General features: G+C 57.2%; 1 long non-coding RNA gene across 1 annotated transcript; it reads left to right on the top strand.

Annotated features, from left to right (window-relative positions):
* The first annotated feature begins 1,156 nt into the window (after nt 1–1,156).
* On the top strand, nt 1,157–9,356 carry LOC131501242 (uncharacterized). Its single transcript, XR_009256706.1, has 3 exons — nt 1,157–2,464; nt 8,784–8,913; nt 9,049–9,356. It is a non-coding gene; the product is annotated as an uncharacterized LOC131501242 (long non-coding RNA).
* The last annotated feature ends 6,380 nt before the right edge of the window (nt 9,357–15,736 follow it).

The raw sequence follows: 15,736 nt of genomic DNA, 5'->3' as shown, positions 1-15,736 counted from the left end.
CCTGTGTGAAACACTACACTCCTTTTCTGGCTCACTCTGACTCTTCCTCCAGGGCACAGAGTCAGGCATGCATCACCCTAGGGTTGCTTCTGAGCCCTCTGGCCTGTCTGGGGCCTGCTCGGGAGGGAGGGCAGAGCCCCCTTGGGCTTCCCTTGATCGTGGGGCTTGCCACCTGCCTTGTCTCCCCTGTTATTACTCTGAGTCTCCTCCCTGGCTGGACTGTGAGCCCCTCAAGGGCAGGGACTGGGTCTCCAGATCCCCAGCACCTGGTGCGTCAAGGTATTTGGTTAATACTTATGGAATGGATGAAAAGTGGCCTCCAAAACGCGGGCTCTTTCCGCAGCCCTGTGTACCTACTGTGTGCACGGTAGACATTGACAGAGCGTTGGAGGGACAGGAAAGATGCTTGTAAAACTAAACCATAGGAGGGCCTTTGCAGGACTCAGCATTGATGGAATGTCTGCCGTCAGCTCAATTATCCACCCCACTGGGAGTGGTGCCGTTCTATAGGAAAGCAAACGCAGGCTCAGAGAGGTGAAGTTCCTTGTCTGGGGTCACACAGCGGGTTAGCACCAGAGGCGAGGTTTGAATGCAGGCCTGCGGGATGGGGAAGCTCGTGCACCAGCCGCCACCCCGCACCCACCCAGAGGGCCCGTGCCGTGTCCAGACACAGCGCTTCCTTCGGGCCCCGAACCCAGTGGTTTTGCATGGCTATTCCATATGTCATTAATTGCCTTCCAGACCCTGCCTCTTTGGGTGTTTCTGCTACAGTTAAAAGAGCAATAAAACACGGCATAATTGGAAGACAAAGGCGACTGCCTGGCCAGCCCGCCCCAAGGAGCGGAGTGCCGGTAACTTGGGTGTGATCCTGCCTGTGATTCATGCAGAGAAATTACAGTCTTCCGTGTACAGGCGTGTACAAGCCGCCGGGCGGGGTGCAAGCGAACACGGCATTTAGTGGGGCAGTAAAACTCAGGCCCGTGGTGGGGGAAGCACCTCCCCCTCTGCCTCCCTCCCGCCCCCAGGGAGACACGATTGATGCACAGCCCTTTAAAGTTTGCAGAGCGCTCTTGATGGTGTGTTTCTCTGGACAGAGCCCCACCCATGCTGGGGCCCGACGGTGAGGGGCTGCGCGCTCCGGGCCGGGGGCCTGACGTGCCAGGACTGACGGGAGGGTCATGGGATGGTGACCGTGTGCCGTCAGGGTCAAGGGTCCTAGCCCTGGACAGGTTGTGGCCCAGCAGAGGGCCTCTGGAAAGATGTCCTACCATCTCGATGAATCCAGGAAGACTTCCTGAAGGAGGTGGGGCATGGAGAGCCATCTAGGATTCCCTTCTTCCCTATCTAACCCTTGTCCGCGGCTGGCGAGAAGTCATTTTGAGAGAGAGGAGAGGGACACCCACCAGGTCCCCCCGTTGAGTATCGGAGCTGCTCAGCCACCTACCGTCATGACGGCTGACAGGCCCTGGGCTCAGACTGGCCGCCGTGGGCTTACTGAACTCGCTGATGTGGCTGGCCCCTCTCCCCGAATCAGAATCCTCCTTAGCAGAAAGCAGCCTGCACAGAAGCCGGGAGCCCGCGCTAAGCTGCTTCCAGGGAGCTTGGACATTGGGCATGCGGGGTTGTGACAGCTTGGGGCCCCGAGGAGGTCCCTTCTTGACCCAGAGCTGCCCCCAGGGCTCCGGCCACAGGTCCCCTTGCCCTGCAGGTATGTCTGTTGATCCCAAGCCCTGGTCACAGGGTTGTGGGCTTTCTTGCCCACACGTGCCTACCCCGCCTAGGACCCTCCCCACTGCCTACAGCTCTTTCTCCCCAAATGGAGAGGGACAGATTCCTGTGGCTCTAGGACTTGGTGTCTAGGGCCAAACAGACCGCCAGATACCTGATAAACATCAGTGTTTACCTGGCAAGTTTTATTTCTGGAAATGCAAGTCACATTTCCCTCCACGTCCCGGCATCCCAACCCCCTGCTCCCTAGAGAAACCCTTAGGATCTCTTGTGTATCCTCCGGGTATTTCTACGTAAATGCATCCAGTGGTGGGTGTTTGCATACATATATGCTGTTCGACTCCTTGTGTTTTACCTAATGGTACACACGGGAGACTTCTGCTTATGCAAAGCTGCCTCCTCCTTCTTCCTCCTCCCCCTCCTCCTCCTCCCCCTCACGAGGTCCACTCGTGGCTGTAGCATGCTTTAATTCGCTTCTCCTTTCACCTAGACCCTTGGGTTGTGCATAGACACGCGTTTCCCACGTGCTCAACGTGTACCTGTGGACTGAATTCCCAGCAGTGGGATCGTCGGCTCAGGGGTCAACCCATCTGCATCTGTGATAAAAATGCCTAAATCATCTTTTATCAGGGTCGTATCGTCTTGCATTCATAGTGACCTAGGAGAGCGCCTGGTTCCCAGTGCGACAGTCTTACCGAGAGGCTGTGTCGTCGCGCTTTGGATATTTGCCTGATAGGTAAGAAAGGGGATCCTTGGTATAGTTTTTCTTCATATTTCTCTTAATGGGAACGAGGTGGACTATCTTTTCCAATGTTTAAAGGCTGCTTGTGTGTCTTTATTATTAGTCATTTAAAAAAAATTTTTTTTTAATGTTTATTTATTTTTGAGACAGAGAGAGAGCATGAACGGGGGAGGGTCAGAGAGAGAGGGAGACACAGAATCTGAAACAGGCTCCAGGCTCTGAGCGGTCAGCACAGAGCCCGACGCGGGGCTCGAACTCACGAACTGTAAGATCATGACCCGAGCCAAAGTCGGCCGCTTAACCGACTGAGCCACCCAGGCGCCCCTTATTAGTCATTTTTAATGTTTATTTTTTTATTTTTGAGAGAGAGCAAGAGTGAGAGCGAGTGGGGGAGGGGCAGAGAGAGAGGGAGGCACAGAATCTGAAGCAGGCTCCAGGCTCCGGGCTGTCAGCACAGATCCCAACGTGGGACTCGAACCCACAAACCGTGAGGTCGTGGCCTGAGCCGACTGAGCCACCCAGGCGCCCCCTGTTATTAGTCATTTAATTGATCATCCTTTCCAGCTTCTGAATTTCAAGTCATTGTTGGAAGACTTTCCGCGTGCCACGGTTGTAAAGGGAGTCAATCACGTTTTCCTCTGATTGTCTGAGGATTTCAATTTCTACATCTAAATCTCAGATCTCTTTGGAGTTTGTCCCAGGGGCTCTCTGGTGAGGCTGAGATCCAGCCTGATTGGTCACCAGATGGTTTCCTTGTTGTGCCCACACCATGGATTGGAACTCCCGTCTTTGCCTCCCTTCTTAGCCGCCTTCGTCCCGCCCTCACTTCCAGTGTTTGGGGGTGTATTTCTAGGCTTTCTTTCTGTCCCATTGATCCATCTACTCATGAATGTGGTAAGCAATTTGAAAACGTGTTTTCCGGGGCACCCGGGTGGGTCAGTCGGTTAAGCATCCGGCTTTGGCTCGGGTCACGGTCTTGCTTGTGAGTTCGAGCCCCACGTTGGCTCTGTGCTGACAGCTGGGAGCCTGGAGCCTGCTTCGGGTTCTGTGTCTCTCTCTCTGTCCCTCCCCTGCTCACGCTCTGTCTCTGTCTCTCTCACAATAAATAAATAAGTAAACATTAAAAACAATTTTTTAAACCCTGTTTTTCTCTGAGAACGAAGGCTATACTGTGGAGCAGAATGCAACTTTCACGTGTATTTTCAAGATGACTCTGGAAAGCGTCAAAGTGATTCTGAGCTTGCCCCCAACCCTCTTCCCTTGGCAACGGACCCGGCCGCTTTCTGCTCCACACAACGGACCCGCCTCAAGGTGTCAGCCGAGCTCTGCCATTAGGACAAGTGCAGTCTAAGTGCCGCTAGCTGATGCCTATAAACTGAGGTGTCCCCTCTTCCAGGAAGTCTTCCCGGCCATCTCCTTGCCCCCCGGGCAGAGTTAGCAACTTGCCCGGCCTGCACCTGAGTGAGCTCTCCTCTCCAGGCGCCCGTTCGAGCTACTGGGCTGCACTGTAATCACCTGTTTACTCATCTCAGGCTCGAGTCCTCCTGGCCGTGAATCCGTCAACATGCTCCTTACTCTGGCTGCAGTCCGAGTGCCACGTGCAAAGGGTGTGAGTCTTGTAAAGTGTCAATCAGTCCGTGGGCATTTTCTAGTTCCTTCTAGGCGCTCCGCGCTGGATTTCTTCCTCCTCCCATTGGCCCCACCCCTCAGCCTTGCCTCCTGGGTCCTGGCGGCCATGGGCCCCCTCACCCTTGGAAGAGGGCTCTGCAGAGTGGCTGAGGGCCCAGACCCCCACTTGTCCCGGACCCTTGTCCGGGAGAGCTGAAGGGCCATCATCGCTCCTTCCTGGACACCTCACCATGGCTTCCTGGGCCTGGCTGACATGCCCCCCGCCAACCCTGAACGCCAGGCCCCGGCAATTTCATGGGCAACGAGTCTCAGAGGGCTGTCACGGTGGGTACCGATGAGGCACAGACCAATGCAGATGGTGGGGGGAGGGGGGGCTTCCTTCCTCTTCCAGAGGAGGAAGCTGACGTGAGGTGGGGGAGGGCCAGGGGACTGGAACCGGGGCTCCGGGGGCCTCCTCAGGTAACCCTGGTTCCCCAGCCCGTGGCCTGGATTCTGGCAGAGTGTGACCGGAGGGCTTAGGGCAGGGCCAGGGCTGGACTCACAGCGGGAGCCGAGACTGCACGGAGCCGGGTTCTGAGCAGGTGCCCTGAGGCTGGGGCCAGAAGACGGTGGCGGGGACGGGGGGGCACAGAGATGCGGTGCGGGGGACAGAGCCTCGCTCCTCCAGACCCCTCCTGCGCCGCCTCCACATGTGGCCCGAGGTCCTCATCTGAAAGACTGAACAGTGACCCGGGCCTGGGCTTCCTGCCTCAAAGGCCTGTGTGTTGTGTCGACAGCGGTCGCGAGGGTGGTCCGGGAACCGTGAAGCTGGCCCTTCTTGTATGTGGTGCCGTTGCGTCGCTGGATGACCGCTGTCGGCAGGGCCCCGAGGGGTCCCCGTGAGTCCCCAGAAGAATGGCTCTGAGGAGACCCTGAGGGGCTGATTCCATCTCATTCTCCAGTCAGAGCTGTAAGCAGATGGGACCGACTGGACTTAGGAGGCGGTGAGTTCCCCGTCACTGGTAGGGTGAATGCGAGGGCCGGCGGTTTCCCTGCCTGGGAGGCCGTGAAAAGACGCAAGCATTGGATGCTATTCTGTCCTTTCCAGCCCTGAAAGGCTCTGGTGGTTGCTTTGAAGACTTGTTTCCTTCACTCCAGCTTTCAGCGGCTCCCCCCCACCCCCAGGCACACAGGGCTCCCCTCTTCCGGCCCTGCAGAGCTCGGGCGGGGACAGCAGGGGTGGAAGCTGAGAACCTATTACTTACCTGACGCCTGACAGCTGAGACGTCATCTCCCAGTCCGAGGGTCCTTCTGGCTCAACATGGCCGGGATGGCAAGGATTCCGCATAGTTAGCCGGGGCAGGGCAACTTCAGCTCTTTCCCTGCTGGACCCCCACCCTGTCCCCCCCGTTGAAACCCCTCTCCTGGTCTCTCCTGCTTGGTGGCAGTCTCTGGAATCCAAACTGCGCTGTGATGGAGGGACCTTCATAATTTAACTCTGACCATGTGGCTCGGGGAGGAGGACCAGGGAGTGGGCCCTCATCCAACCCTCTCTTCCCCTTTCACGACCTAAGGGCAGCCAACTCCACTGACCTCAACTTTTGGGGGGCGGTAACCCAAGGACATTCTCCCTCCCCACACTCGGCTCTCTCCTTCTGTTTCCCAGACCCTTCTCCTTCGATCCGGCAACCCAGCCCTCCCCAGAGGGTAAAGGGCCGTGGTCCCATCCCTTCTGGTGCCACGGGCATTGGCGACGGGGAGCCTACGTCCCCTGCCCCCACGAGCGAGGGAGACGGTGCGTGCTTCAGTCCCAGTTCTGTCCCCTCTCCCCGGACAGCTAGGGATGCCACCCAAAAGGAAAACACACCTTGTGTCTCAAGGAGCATCTCAATTTCTCAGCGTTTAGCCCTGAGGATGGAGAGGCTGTTTCCCTCTGGACCGTGACTTTGACCGTGACCCTTGCTGGCGAGTTCACGCCTCCATCTAGGACGGACGCAAGCACATGCCTTACCTCTCAGCCCTGCTGCCCCATAGGTTGTGCTACATGCTTGTCAAGATCCTTCGCCAGGATGGGGGAAGCGGACGACCCAGCCCAGGTCCTGAGTCTGTGACGGGGGCAGTGAAACACGGCCCCCAGTAGCCCAGGCTCTGGGGCTCTTCGGGAGCTGGGTTTGTCTGTGGTTCTGTGGCTTTAAGAAGCTTTGTGACCTTAGGCAAGTTTCTCAGCCTCCTCTGGGTCCCAGCCCATCCGCCACCCCCCTCACCAGGCTGTCGTCAGATGAGACACGGTGGCGGGTCGGCCACACGGCGACCGCTCGGTAAGCCCGGCTCTGTTGCCGGCTGGAATGGAGATCCCAGCCTCTGGCCCTCGGCCCCCTACTCCCCTACACCCCCAGTTCCCTTTCTGGCCCCGGCACACAGCCCCCCTTCGCTGGTGCCCCCTACCCCCACCCCATTAGAGCCAGATCATAAAATCTCCAGGGGAGGGAGGCTGGTGACATCTTTAGTGGCGACATTTGGGTGAAAAATTCATGACCATCCGTTACTCAAGGAAGAGGGGAAAAATGAGCCATTTCCACGGCTCGGGAACGTGGCTCTCCCCGGCTGTGAGTCCACAAATCTATTTTATGTGACGAGATCTATAGTCTAATAGAAGGAGCTTATCACAGACTTAAGAAAAAGTGCACAATAATGCTCCACTCTTTCCCCACCTCTCGGCCCCGCAAGGCGCCCTTCGGGGAGATGAGGGCAGTGGCTCTCCAGGAGCCACGGAGAGTTCACCAGCCAGCAGGGTCCCGTGGGGGGACGGCTGGGTGGCCCAGGGTGGGAACCGATGACCCCCGTGCCCTGCCTGTGTTCTGCACCCCTGGAGGCCACACCCCATCCTCATCACCACGGTGGAGGGGACCCTGGGAAACCCGCCACCTTGTTGTGACAGACACAAGTCAGTCTGTCTGTCTGTCTGTCTGTCTGTCTGTCAGCACAAAGGAGGAATGGAGGTTTCTCTTCTCCTACTGCCTCTCATCCTGGGGAGGGGGGGCCAGGCCGAGTAAGAGGCAGGCAGGTGGGGTCGCAAATCCTCTCTGAGACCCAACAGCCTTGGTCCCAGGTCCCGGGGGGCCCCGGGGCAGCTCTGAGGGGGAGGGGCTTGGTGGCTACTCTTTGGGGAGCCTTGGTGCGGGGCCGGGGGAGGCTGATGCCCTGAATGCTGCAGAGAGCAGGGCTAGGGATTCCGGGGCCCGACCTGGGGGCCCACATCTGTGGCAGGGGGCAGCCGGGGCCAGCTCCCAGCTCTGGAGGCCCACGGCAACTCCTCATCCAGGACCACCGTGTCCATCTGGCCCCATTGACCAACCTCTAAGACCTCCTCTCCCCGAGACATGGGTGAGCCAGACGGCGGGTCCCCGTGGAGCCTTGTACCGTGTGCCTCACAGATGAAGAGTGAGTGAATGAATGGATGGCTGGGGGCGGGCAGATCCCAGCTTGGTCCCAAGCCTCTTCCCCTGCAATGTTGGGCCACGTCCAGAACTGGAGGGCAGACCGGCCTGGGGTTTGTTTGCATGAGAAGCCTGGAGCTTCCAGGGAATAAAGTCACCTGGGCCTTGAGACACACACTTTTGGATGGGGGTGATGGCTCGGCGCTGGGGGCGGGTGGGGGAGGTCATTTTAAATTTATCTGGGGGCGCCTGGGGGGCTCAGTCGGTTAAGCATCAGACTTTGGCTCAGGTCATGATCTCACGGTTTGTGGGTTCGAGCTCCTCATCGGGCTCTATGCTGGCAGCTCGGAGCCTGCAGCCTGCTTCCGATTCTGTGTCTCCCTCTCTCTCTGCCCCTCTCCTGCTTGCTCTCTGTCGCTCGCTCTCAAAAATAAAATAAATTGGGGCGCCTGGGTGGCGCAGTCGGTTAAGCGTCCGACTTCAGCCAGGTCACGATCTCGCGGTCCGTGAGTTCGAGCCCCGCGTCAGGCTCTGGGCTGACGGCTCGGAGCCTGGAGCCTGTTTCCGATTCTGTGTCTCCCTCTCTCTCTGCCCCTCCCCCGTTCATGCTCTGTCTCTCTCTGTCCCAAAAATAAATAAAAAATGTTGAAAAATAAAAAATAAAAAATAAATAAAATAAACATTAAAAATTAAGAAAAAATGTATCTGGTTGGTTAGCTGTATTTACCTTGTCTGGCAAAGAGTTTCATGAGGTATATGGTGACACAGGCAATGGGGTCAGGGGGGTCCTGGGGGCCCCCAGGGGGAAAGAAGCAAGAGGAAGAAGGTTGCAGGTCTGGTCAGAATCCCAGGTCCATAACCTGTGGCCTCCATTTTCTCATCTCTAAAATGGGGGTAATAGAGAGCCTTGGGTTGTTGTAAGGATTCAACGAGAAGAAACCTGAAAAACATCCCACACAGTGACTGATATGGGACACTCAATACATGACAAATCAGCCAGTAAATAATCAGTTCAACCAGTGATGTTGTTCTGATTACCGCATGGCCCGAGGGCCACTTGGCTGGGCCGGACAGCTGGACTCCTAAGGTCCTAGGAGGCCAAGCAAAGAGGGAAAGTGGACCAAAGGGTTTTGCGAGGTACACGATATCAGTTTTGGTGTGTCTGAATTCACGCAGTGAAAGAGATCACATTCCGTAAGTAGGTTAAGCATCTCCATTGCGATCCTGAGTACAGCTTAAGAAAGATGTTTTTTTGTTTTTTTTTCTAGAATGTTCGAAGGCCAGCGTCAGCTGAGCCCATGTCCCAATGAGGCCAACTCCACACTGCTGCTGCCTGAATTCGTGAGGGTCCTGCCTGCCCATCTCCCTGATGGATCAGTTCTGCTGGCGCCGGGGACAGTATGAGCAGATTCTCCGTGGCTTGGGTTTGCTGCTGTGTCTCCCCTGCGTTGAACCCCAGAAACCACTTCCTTCTGTTAGTGATGGTCTCCACGAGGCCCAGAGGCGACTCTGTTAAAATATCGTCTCCTCCAGGGACACTCCGGGACCAGAGTGCTTGAGGTACGCGTCAGGTAGGATGGGGGGGATCAGGACGGCTCTCTGCGCTCGTTTAAGGGAAAGAAGAAATCAAGGAAGTGATACAACAGACATTGTGGCCTTCCTCTGTGTGGCCCGGTGGGGCCACGTCTGCTACTGGGAGGGGCCAGCTTGCTTCCCGAGCCTGCCTGTTCCCCAGGGGGAGGAAGGTGCCACTCCCCCGGACTCTGAAGGACAAAGATGGACAGCTGGCTCTAAAAAGACGTAGAGGGGCGCCTGGGTGGCTCGGTCGGTTGGGCGTCCGACTTCAGCTCAGTTCACGATCTCGCGGTCCGTGCGTTCGAGCCCCACATCGGGCTCTGCACTGACAGCTCGGAGCCTGCTTGGGATTCTCTCTCTCTCTCACTCTCTCTGCCCCTTGTGTGCGCTCTTTCTCTCTCTCAAAAATAAATAAGCCTTGGGGCGCCTGGGTGGCTTGGTCGGTTAAGCGTCCGACTTCGGCTCAGGTCACGATCTCACGGCCTGTGAGTTCGAGCCCCGCGTCGGGCTCTGTGCTGACCACTCAGAGCCTGGAGCCTGTTTCAGATTCTGTGTCTCCCTCTCTCTCTGCCCCTCCCCTGTTCATGCTCTGTCTCTCTCTGTCTCAAAAATAAATAAACGTTAAAAAAAAAAAATTTAAAAAGACGTAGAAATAGAGATGGGAGCCTGGGTGGCTGGCTCGTTCGGTTACGTGTCTGACTTTGGCTCATGTCGTGATCTCATAGTTCCATGAGTTTGAGCCCTGCGTGCTTGGGATTCTCTCTCTCCCTCTCTCTCTCTCTCTGCCTCTTTCCCCCTCACACTTTCTCTCTTTCAAACAAAAAAAAACCATAAAAAAAAAAGGGAAGGAAGGAAGGAAGGAAGGAAGGAAGGAAGGAAGGAAGGAAGGAAGGAAGGAGGGAAGGTGGGAGGGAGGAAGGAGGAAGCAGTGATGTTTGCTACCTGCCATGGTGCGAATCCCCCCGCCAAGGCCAGGAGGCACCCACTCTCTCTAGAGCCGTGTGAGACGCCCCCGGCACACGGCCACTCAGAGCCCATCCTCGGATTGATGAAACCCAAAGAAGACCCCCCAAAGCTATGCAGGGGCAGGGGCGGAGCGGGGCCGGGACCCAGGCTTCCAACGCCCCCAGCCAAAGGCTGGCTCTGTGATGCCATGCCGGGGGCACTCTCCGGAACGTCCACGGCGCCCGGTGACTCGGCCTGAGACCCCCAGAGAGAGGATCGATGCCAGTGGGCCTGGCCCGAGTCAGCCCAGCCCACTGCGGGCCGTCAGAGCCATCAGCCCTGGGGACCGGAGGTGCAGCTTTCTCAGCTACACAAGCTGGGCCATGACAGATGGCATGTGGTGACGAGGCCCAGGACCCAGCAGCGGGCATTTCTGGCTGTGAGTCACTCCCTCCCAGCTGCATTCCACAACGTCACCATGTCTGGCCCCTTGAGTGAGTGGACGCGTGTGTTTTAAATTCATCCCTCTGGGGACTCCCTTTTTCCTTATATGCGTACATTTTCTTCGCACGAAGTGTGTGACCAGACCTTGGTTTGCGTGTAGCCTCCGCTCTGGTTTGCTGTGTGACCGTGTCGGCCACCTGGCCCCTCCGGGCCCGGGTTTCATCATCTATCCTGTCTGAGCTTGGCCTGCCGGAACGAATACCACAGACCGGGCGGCTTAGACAACAGACAATTTTTTTTTTTTTCTCACAGTTTTCTGGAGACTGGGAAGTGCAAGTTTAAGCACTGGCAGATTTGGCTCTCTCCGTGAGAGCCACTTACGGTCTCGCAGGCAGCCACCGTCTGGCTGTGTCTTCACGAACCGGGGAAAGCGCTCGGGTCTCTCTCCCCCTTCTTATAAGGACACTGATCTCACTGCGGGGGCCCCACCCTCACGAGCTCAGCCATAACCTCATCACGTCTCGGGCCCCGCCTCCTAACACCGTCGCATTGGGGATTGGGGCTTCGGTGTATGAATTTTGGAGGGACGCATTCAGTCCATGATGTACTCTAACGGCCCTTCTAAGAGCTGCTTTGTGGGGGCGCCTGGGTGACTCAGTCGGTTAGGTGTCCGACTTCGGTTCAGGTCATGATCTCAAAGTTTGTAAGTTCGAGCCCCGCGTTGGGCTCTGTGCTGACAGCTCGGCTCCTGGAGCCTGCTTCTGAATCTGTGTGTGTGTGTCTCTCTCTCTCTCTCTCTCTCTCTCTCTCTCAAAACAATAAACATTAAAAGCTTTTTTGTAGGCTGGGTTTGGTATGAGGTGTAGGTCCCCCCATGGAACAGCACCATGGGGGTGGTGTGGCCCCTGACAGCTGGGTAAGTCCACATGTGTCTGGGCAACGGACCAAGTGGGGTGCTAAGCTAAGGACACCCTCCCAGGGAGGGTCCACTGAAGCCTCCACTTAAGGAGTAGTCATGGAAGGCTTCCCGCAGGAGGTGATGCCAGGGTGGGCCCTAAAGGATGAGACTGGAAAGACATCTTTCTTGGCGGGAGGATCGGCCTCTGCAAAGGCTGGCCTCAGAGGAACCAGAGTCAGGAAGTCTGAGACTGGCCCAGTCGCTACATCCGGGGGGTTAGTCTCAGGCAGGGAAAGAGGGGCTCATCACAGCGAGGGTCCGGGGCACCCTGGAGCGTGGTGACCCTGGCTATTATTGGCCCCTGTGTGACCTCGGGCTCTCTGGGCCCCGGCTGCCTTGATATCTGTAAAGTACACAGAATTGTTGGGGAGTATACGGCAGAGAAGCCGCTTTCACGGTCCCTGGCATGGCGTGGGGTCCATACATGTTAGCGCCCTGTCTCTTCCTCGCATGAATCGAGTTAACAAGCATTTATTGAGCACTTACTGTGTTCCCCCTTCCTGTGCCAGGCCGCTCTGATTGAACAGGATTTCCCTGTCCCAGGAGCCTACAGGGCTGGTGACGGGTGGGGTAGACCCACAGGACAGGCACGGAGGCCAGAAGTCTGGTGAATGTGGGTGTCCTAAGGCCTCCTTGTGTCCCTCTCCATTCTGGAAGTGGGGGTTGGGCCAAATGTGCCAAGGGGGAGAACACGGCCTTCCTTTTCTGGGGGCGCAGGGGTGGGGTGCTGGCTGCTGTTCATTAGATGCTCTGGGCTGCAGCCTGTGCTGTGGTGAGGGTGCCAGGGGCACGAACACTTGGCATCTGACCGGGCAAAGGCAGAGCTCAGGGGATCCCAGGGAGATATGAAGGGCAAACTGAATGGTGGGGGGAGGGTATCATCGCGTTTCCTATCTATTCACCTCTGCACTGTGCCCCAGAAGCAGAGGCTCCTTGTGGAGTCTGTGCCCAGGAGGACCAAAGGAGATGCCCAGGGGGGAAGCGGGGCCACGGGTGGGGGTGGTGGAGGGGGCCCCGAGGTGGTATGTCCTGAGCCCCAGCCTGAGCCTGGGGCCGGCAGGGAGCGTGGGTCGGGGTCTGGGGGCCACGGGGACCCGGGTGTGAACAGCTGCGTGAGAGGGGGGCACCTAGACTCTCCGCCCCTTACTCTGCCGCCGACCAGCCCGTCCATCCCGATCCTCGTTAGCGCGGCGCCACCTAGCGGCGCTCGGGGGAAGCGGCGGCGCGACCTCGTTCGTGCCCACGGGCTGGGTCCCCGAGTTCCTGGGCAATCAGGCCCAGAGGAGCAGGCGGTGACACCCGACACCTAAAGGGCTGAAGGAGTGGGGGCAGAGCCTGGAGGGGAGCAGCCGGGCACACCAGGCTTTGACCTTGACCCTAGTCTCTGTTTGCCCCCTCCTCAGCCTCAGCATCAGGGAGCACAAAGAGGAGGCGGGAGAAGGACCAAGTCCAGAAGGGCAGGCAGGAAGAAACGTGCAGGTGTCTATGGTCCAGGAGCCCAGGACCGAGTGGGAACCCATGACTACGGAACCTCAGTGGGAGGCGAGGCCATGCACACCTGCTTTCCGACGTTGGGGGCGTTCGTGTGGCGGTGGGGTCTGTGTTTCTGTGTGTGCGCCTGTGCGAGTGTATGAATGCACGTCTGCATGAGTGTATCTGTGCCGGTGTGCGATTGGATGTCTCTGTGTGTCTGTGTGTGAGTGTTTGTGAGCGAAACACTGTGAGGGACCCAGGGGCAGAGCCATCCATTTGGCTGTGCGTTTGGGGACAGCCTGTCCCCTGTGCCCCGCACCCCTTCCTGGGCCAGTTCATGCCCTCCCGTGTCCCCGGGGGGACGTGCGTGGAAACCTCTCCCAGGTGGGGCCCCTTCTGTCCCCACGCCAGCCCCAGCCTACAGGCCCAGTGTCAGCCGCTGAGGGAAATTGCTCCTTAAAGCTGGACGTGGAGGCCACCCAGCTTCACAGCCTCAGCCCGAGAGCCCTGTGCAAGGACATTCAGGTGGAAAATATGAGGACGTCCAGCAGCCCTTTGGTGTGTGCTTTAAAAAGCCAGGTATTGGGGCGCCTGGGTGGCTCAGTCGATTAGGCTGCTGATTCTTGGTTTCGGCTCAGGTCCTGATCTCACGGTTCGTGGGTTCGAGCCCCATGTCCGGCTCTGTGCTGGCAGCATGGAGCCTGCTCGGGATTCTCAATCTCTCTCTCTCTCTCTGTCCCTCCCCCACTCACTCTCTGTCTCTCTCAAATAAATAAACAAACTTAAGAAAAACAGAAATGATTTTAAAAGTCAGAAACAAGGATGTTTCTTCTGCCCGGAAGAGACCAGAACCTGATGCTCTAAACCCCGAATGAGGAGGTTTGGAGGAGACTCCCGCTCAGTGAGGACTCTCAGACCAAGGCTGTTACTGTGCCTGTTTATTTTCTGGCCACTCTCGGAGTCTCTGTCTCCTGGAGAGGAAGGGGCTGTGTCAGAGCATGATTGGAGGGTGATGGCCACAAATCTGACCGACATTGTTTGTCCTTTGGTAATGCCCTTCCCAGGAGTGATCAGGCCCCAGATGTCCACGGTGGAGGGGGAGGGGGCTCCCCCTGGCCGAGGGCCATTAGCTCAGCCCCCAGTGTGGGTATCTCCTTACAGAAGCAGGGGCCGAACCTCAGGGAAGTTATAAAACCTCCTTGCCCAAGGTCCCTCTGCTTCGAAGTGACACAGGGAGGATTTGAACCAGCTGTGTCGATGCCCACAGGCAGGAGCACCGACAGATATCGAGGGCATGGTCGGGCATGGTGGGGCCGGGTGTGCCTCAGGGTGGGCACAGCTGCCCGGATCCCTGGCTGCTGTTCCCTGACTGTGGTGTCACGGGTGGACTTTGTGTGGTGCTCGAGCCTTTGGCTCAGAATTCCGGGCGGGAGTCTGGGAGTGCGGTCTTGCCTCTCTGAGCACTGTCTGCCCGCCCGCCACACCGTGTGGGCCCACAGGGAGGGGTTTTCTTGGAGCTTATCTTGGGAACAGGCATCCCTGTCCTTGGCTCTGATAACGGCTCCCAGTTTCCCCCAGGAGACAAGAGGCTCTCCCGGGAAACCAGCAAACGTGTTTTCCACCCGTGCTGCTTCCCAGCGTTTCCTTCTCTGACTCCCTCCTCCTCCTCCTGCGCCCCGAGGGCTGGCACTGGCTTCTAGGGTCCTCCTGTCTTCCTCTAAGAGATTGGCCGGCTCCCCGCCCCCCGGGGCCCCAGGGAGACCTAGGGTGGGCCTAACAGAGGCCACACAGAGTCCTGAACTGGCCATGGCGGGGGAGGGGGGCATGCCTTTGCCTCTGCTTCCTCATCTGGGAGGAGGGCGTCGGCTCCAGAAAGCTCTGACCATCAGTACCTTCGTGACAGGGGGTTGGCCTGTGGGACTGTGGCTCCTCGTCCGGGCCTCTTGTTCCTCCTGGCTGCCCCTGGGCTCTGGTCTAGGGGCTCCCAGCCCTTTGCCCAGTGATTTCCCTGCTTGGGCCTCTCATTAACAGATTTGAAAAACTGAGACTCATAATATTAGCGTCAAAAGACAAGTAGGGAAACTGAGGCTTAGGGAAGAAGCTGATCTGAGGTCACGCAGAAGTTGGCGGTGGGTTGGGCCAGAATCCAGAACCCTGCGCCATGTTCCCTTGCTGGGGATAACTGGGGGAAGGGTCCTAGGAACTGTCTCTCATCCTTGTCCCAATCGACCCCTCCAAATAGTTTTAAGTTTCCTCAAGTATGAGCATATATGCTTTTAAAAAGAACATAGAAGTTGACTTCTCTCACACAAGCAGCCCAAGGTTTACCTGGCAGTGTCCTAGGAACCATTGTCCTTGCATCCGACTGTATGGCCATGCTCAACAGGGGACTTCCATCTGTGAGTCCAAAAAGGCTGCCTGAGCTCCTGCCATCATTTCTACACCCCAGCCAGTGGCAAGGGGGAAAGAGGAATGAGAAAGCTTAAGCCTTTCTTTTTCCCTTTTTTTTAATTTAAGAAATTGTGTTAGGGGCACCTGGGTGGCTCAGTCGGTTAAGCGGCCGACTTCGGCTCAGGTCATGATCTCACGGTCAGTGAGTTCAAGCCCCGCGTTGGGCTCTGTGCTGACAGCTCGGAGCCTGGAGCCTGTTTCAGATTCTGTGTCTCCCTCTCTCTCTGACTCTCCCCCGTTCATGCTCTGTCTCTCTCTGTCTCAAAAATAAATAAACGTTAAAAAAAAAGAAAGAAATTGTGTTAAAACACACAAAACATAAAGTTTGCCATCTTAACACTTGAAGCATACAGTTCGGCGTTATTAAGTACGTTC

The sequence above is a fragment of the Neofelis nebulosa genome, chromosome 18, assembly GCF_028018385.1.
Source record: "Neofelis nebulosa isolate mNeoNeb1 chromosome 18, mNeoNeb1.pri, whole genome shotgun sequence".
NCBI classification, from domain to species: domain Eukaryota; kingdom Metazoa; phylum Chordata; class Mammalia; order Carnivora; family Felidae; genus Neofelis; species Neofelis nebulosa.
The sequence above is the reverse complement of the archived record's forward strand: the minus strand, read 5'-3'. Positions and strand labels throughout refer to the sequence as shown.